The sequence below is a fragment of the Xiphophorus hellerii genome, chromosome 12 (genome assembly GCF_003331165.1).
Source record: "Xiphophorus hellerii strain 12219 chromosome 12, Xiphophorus_hellerii-4.1, whole genome shotgun sequence".
NCBI classification, from domain to species: Eukaryota; Metazoa; Chordata; class Actinopteri; order Cyprinodontiformes; family Poeciliidae; genus Xiphophorus; species Xiphophorus hellerii.
The window spans coordinates 31,019,248-31,025,247 of record NC_045683.1 but is presented as its reverse complement, the minus strand read 5'-3'; positions in this window follow the sequence as shown (position 1 = coordinate 31,025,247).

The window sequence follows — 6,000 nt, the reverse complement described above, 5'->3', positions numbered from 1 at the left end:
TGCTCCTAATTGGTAAATGTCCCAGCTGTATTCGAGACTTTTCATGTCAAGGAACCCTTTATCCATTCTGTTAATAGCCAACTTTGGGTAGTCTGTGTGTATGTCTGGTAGCCTCAGCTTCCCATTGTGAACTATTAGGAGTGCTTCCACTGCTGTAGCTAATCTGCTTTCACATCAGACATGTTCTTCTTCCAGAGATGAGTGTCAAGAAATGCTTGCCTTCCTATTAAACCAGCTTGCTCTCTCGTTTGTCCTCTGAATGTTTTGCTCACATAAATGCTGCTCACTGCATGTTTTCTCTCTTTTGGGACGTTCTCTGTAAACCTGAGGGACGGTTGTGTGTGAAAATCCCAGTAGATCAGCAGTTTCTGCAACACTTGTCTTCTCATCGTCTAGATGTCTAAATGCATTGAATGGATGTTCAGTGAAAAAAAAAAAACCCAAAAGTGTCCAACAAGGGGTTTTCAGACCAAGTGACTTGAAGCAGATTGAAGTGGAATGAAAGCATCAAGAACTGTTCTGGGAGATGTGAAGCAGGAGAAGAAAGTTGAGGCAATGTAAGTTTGTAAGCATAAATCATTTAAGTGGATGAACCGAGGACAAATGAAACAGCTTCAGTGGCCGGGTGTCATCATAAGGCTGAATGTCAGTGTAAGGACAGGCACCAGCACGTGCAGACTGCACTATTAATTGGAAAGAATTGAGACTGAGAGGTTGCTCTGCCCACAGAAAGAGAGGGAGAGTGGAGACAGTGGGAACGCCATCCTAGTTGTTACCTGAAGTCAACGAGACCCTTTGATATCCAAGATAAAAGACCATGAAAAACGGACCTCTGCTGGGCCACTAAAGCCTCTTTTCTTGAACCTGTAATTATGTTTTGAGATGTATCTGAGAAGACTTTACAAACCATGAGCCAATATCAGTTTGCTTTTAGTCAGAAATCAAAGCTCTCACTAGAACAAACCCACTCAGTTCAGTGATAGAAGGCTGAAAGTAAAAAGGAACAAAACGACATGTTGAAAGCCACTTCGGTCCATTCCTAAAACACCGATAAATACCTTCAGACAAGTGTTTATATATCCATCTTTCCATTTTCTAACACCCTTGTCCCTAGAGGGGTCGGGAGAGGTGCTGGTGTCTATCTCCAGCTAACGTTCTGGGTGAGAGGCAGGGTCACCCTGGACAGGTCGCCAGTGTCTCATGACAACTCAGTCCAGTCTGTGGCTCAAGTTGTTTAAGAAATGCTAGACTTCTCCCTTCGGTACAACAATGACTAAATATTACCTGTTGCCTGCTTTGATGCATTTTAAAGTTTGTGACAGCTGTTAGCCTTTAGCTGAAACACAAACCTGCAAAGGAAGGGTTAGATGGTAATTCTGTATCTGCGGCCCAAACAAATTGGATGCTACAGGCAGGCCCTCACCAAATGTTGATATTTAACATAATATCTTTTTTTAAAAAAACATACTTTATCTCTCTCCTGTATCCAGACAAGAATATATCTTGGGGCGTTCGCAAGGAGAGCAGCAGATTTTTGGTAGAAACTAATCTTCATTATTTGAAAGCCAGCTTGGCCTCATTCCACAGAATAAACCTGGTTTCTCAACATTCAGTTCATACTGAACTGTGATATCATTACATTTTTTTTTTTTATTGATTATTATTTTTATTTGTCCATTTTCAGTGTTTTACTGTTTGGTAGTTGGTTTTCCTTCATTTTTACTTAGTAGTTTAGAGTGAGTGTCATTAGCTTATAGGGAGCTTGCTGTTCAAAGTAACCGGAAAGTTGAATTATTTATTATTTCATTTATAAGCTGGTGTATTTAAAAGAAGTTATATTCATTCCATATGTTTTTAGCGCCTAATGTCTGAGATAATCAATCCTTTATCTGTTTTAGCATCATGAGGCAGGAATTCATAAACAATAGCTGTGACTGAAAACCATTTGGCTTTTATTTCCTGATAATCGGTTGGTGAATCGACCTTGTAATTTTCATCTAAATTACAAATTTTGTTAATAATTGCCTTAGGCATTTATTGCTATTCATGGCTGTTTGTTGCACAGAAGTGACTGACCTGACCCGACTTGACCCTTGTACTGACTCAACTTGAAGCTGGTCCACGTTTCTGAGAGCTCACATCTCCGCCCATCAGCTGGTTCCGTTCTACAGCGGAAAAAAGTCAAACTCACACGAGAGACCCTTCCACGTGAGAGTCGAAGTCTGGCTCATACTTTCAGTGCACTCCACGATCAAAAACGATCCAGTTTTCACTCTGAGGCAAACGGAGAACCGCTCTAACACGAACGCAACGAGCTCCAGGGATCTAAAGTTGAAGACAAAACCATGTAAGAAGTTGATGGGGGGGGGGAATAAAATTGATTATAGAGAAGCCCAGAGGGGACACTGCTCTGCTCTGTTCTACAGACCGGAGTTTGCTGCGGTCCACCTTTCTAAGTCACAGCTACAGAGGAGACAAGTGTTTCAAATGAGTCACCCTGCGCAAAACATATACTATATGCAGCATTTATGATTTACTGTAATTAGCTTGCTGAAAAAGGAAAGGCCAACTAGCATTAAGATATGAATTAAGGGGCTAATTATTATGTTCACTGTGCCACTATATCCATTATTTATCCAGGTAGAAGTCAGAGTCAGATTGCCATCTCTTTTCTGAGAAAAACCTTATTTCATGTCACTGTCGTGTTGTGTAGATCTTTACCATAAGATATGATGCGTTGTTTCTTTATCGTCAGTTCTGAAATTTATTCTGCCTCATGTATTACTGTTCTTTACAGACATTTATGGACAAAAACACAAACAGAATAGAAAAGTCATGAATTACATTCTAAGACAAGCAGGATATTCCATGTTCAGTTTTGGTGTTAGTGGTGTTTCTCAATTTAACTTCATATTCATTTTATTCTTCAGTAAAATGAAAAATAAAGGAATATTTCACTTTCATTTTCAAACTGATCCTAGTTATCAAACAGTGCATGAAGCTCAGTTAATTATTTAAATTAGTTTAAAAGTTTTCTATCTAAGGAAACCCAGCAGATTGCAGTGAGTCATTGACTTAACAGCACAGGTGTCAAACTCCAGGCTTGGAGGGCCACGGCCCTGCAACTTTTAGATGTGCCTCTGCTGCACCACCTGAATAGAATAATTAGGTCATTAGCAAGGATCTGGAGAACTGATCTACACAAGAAGGAGGTAATTAAGCCATTTCATTCCAATGTTTTGTGCCTGTGGCACATCTAAAGACTGCAGGACAGTGGCCCTTGAGTTTAATACCCCTGCTTTTCATCAATCCCTCATACTGGACATGCTCTGGGTGACAGTGGTGAGGAAAAACTCCCCTTTAACAATAAGAAACAGGAGGAGACCTCCAGCATATTGTGACAGTAGGACGATTTGTTCAGTTTTCCGACCAGCTGGCCAACAATCTGAGAGTAAAATATTAATTTGATGCGACACTTCAGATTTATCAGCAGTAGACATACTTTTATACTACATTTGATTACAGTACTACAAAACACTCACAGGTATAAAACTGAAGAAGTTTTTCTTTACATGCTGTGAAGGTTTTTGAGGACATATCCTTTGTTTTGTGTTTTTACAGACCAGTTCGGTGTTGTGCTTCCCAAGGCAACATCACCATGCAGGAGCTGTTGTCAGAGCCAATTTAGACATTTCTTTGAAGTTTAAGGAACTACACAATGAAAAGCAGGTCAGATGTATCTTTAATTAGGAACAAAACTGGGTTCCAATGACCATACAATAGTGCAATTTGACATTTAAAACAGAAATTTGCTTCATGAAACACAGCAATTTTGAAAAATCTGGTTTTTCAATAAGATGTTTTGGCGCTAGGATGAGATGTTTTTTTGTTTTTTTTGGCTGTATCAAAATTGGTTTATTTCACAAAACTGCAATGTAAATTCTTCTTTTTCACATCACACGAGTCACATGATCAACAATCAGATGTTGCCACTGGCAGAAACCACAAAGAAGAAGACAACAGGAAGTGGTAGAAGGATGATGGCGTGGCAATGTTTTTTAATGACTTTTCACGCAAACAAAACTATGTGATGTTGAGTTTTTTATTTAATGGAAACACTACAATTGCAAAATTGTGCTTCTACAATATTAGCTGAGTATTGACAAGGTTTTGCACACATTTATAATAGAAACGCAGTGAACTCAGACCGGGTTCAGTTTAATTCAGTAGCCAGGTGAGAGTGTTGACCTCATAATCTGTCTTTGAGACTTTTGAACACATCCCCATCTAATTTCCACTGTGTTTGTTTGTTTAGTCTATCAATATTCAGGAAGTTTTGTTTGCTGAATTAAAACTGTGAAACCGTGCATTCTAACACAGCTCACACATTTCATGTGTGACCGATAATCACCATCAAAAGTATAAATAAGCAATGCATCTCTAGAGATATCACATTGTTTTATACGTGTGGCAGCAATTTTGCATGTTGAGGTTGGTGTACAGTGAATCTTAACTTCAGAGCAGAAAAAAATATTTTTTCCAAATGCAAATGGAATACGTCGACCTATAAATATAAGACCAACATAGCCACATTTCTGTTTTCCACAATAAATTTACACCTTGTTGAGGGTGGAAGAAGCTGTTCCACTCAGCCTTCTTGCGAACCTAAATTCAGTTTCAAATTACACCTGGCGGACCCCTGAAGTCTGTTATTATATATGAGTAAATAGCACCTCAACCTGGGAGCCCAGACTGTGCTTCACTGCTACACACACTGACTACTGTTTTGATTTCTCTTTCCCCTCTTGGGATTTTTAGCCATCAAAGCCAAACCCAATCTTCCATCGTTTGCCGCCTATGCAAACCATCTATTGCAAAGTGGAAAATGCAGGAAGCAATTTGGCTCATTGCATTTGTCAGTATGCTGTTTTGGGAACCATTGGTTTTCGGGTTCTGCATGGAGTGGTTACAGACTGTTTTTTTCATTATTTCTATTATTATTCAGGCTAATAGGTGTCTTGTCACAGAGAACGGACGGACGGAATGACACGGAGGCAGAATGTGAGAATTGAGTATGCAGGAAGGGTCTGGCTGTGTGTGCGTGCGCGGGCGTGTGTGTAACAGCCTGGATGTCAGCAGCCTTTATTCGTAGGGTGAGCCTGGGGATGAAGTCTGGTCTGAACTCTAGATTGGAGAGGATGAGAAAGTGCTCAGCCCCATGTGTCCACAGAGCAGAACCAGTCGATCCGGGGATCCCGCTGGCTGGTGGCTGGCTTTTGTTTAGCAGTGGAAGGAAAATACTAAACAGAAAACCAGCAACAGGCGTTCTTAGAAGTAAGGACATTTGCGCTTCATTGATTGTTTCTTTGTTGGGACAATCATTCTTTCCAATAACATCTATATTACAAAAAAAAAGGAAGCTTCTCTCTGAAATGGTGCCATGTTTTGTGGAAGGCACCCAAGAAAAACTTGCCAAATCCATTCTGGAAATGCTGGCGGAGGCAGAGAGATTGTGTAGAGCAGAATCTTCCTCACTGGAAAATAAAAACAACAAGGCCTGCACTGCAAAAACTTTATTTGCAGGGTGAGCCTGGGGATGAAGTTATGGTCCGATCTGAGCTCTAGATTCAGACCTGATATTACCAAAACTTTCTGTTCTAGTTTCTGGTTCAAATATCTTAGTACACTTGAAACACGACAAAACTTAGAAGTACGTTTTCAGCCAGATATAAGATATAACCAGATATGTTTTAAGTAAATAATTCCTTAATAATGATGAAAAAGTGGTTCTTCCATTAGCAGATTATGTCACTTATAACATGGGAAAAATGTCTTGTTATACATGGAATAACCTGCCAGTAGAAATAATACTTTTTAAATCAATATGGAGGAATACTTGACTTAAAACAAGCTCCTATATCTTGATAAAAATGTACTTGCAAGTAGGTGATGTCTTATTTCAAGTGTACTAAGATATTTGCACTAGAAAATACTTTGTAA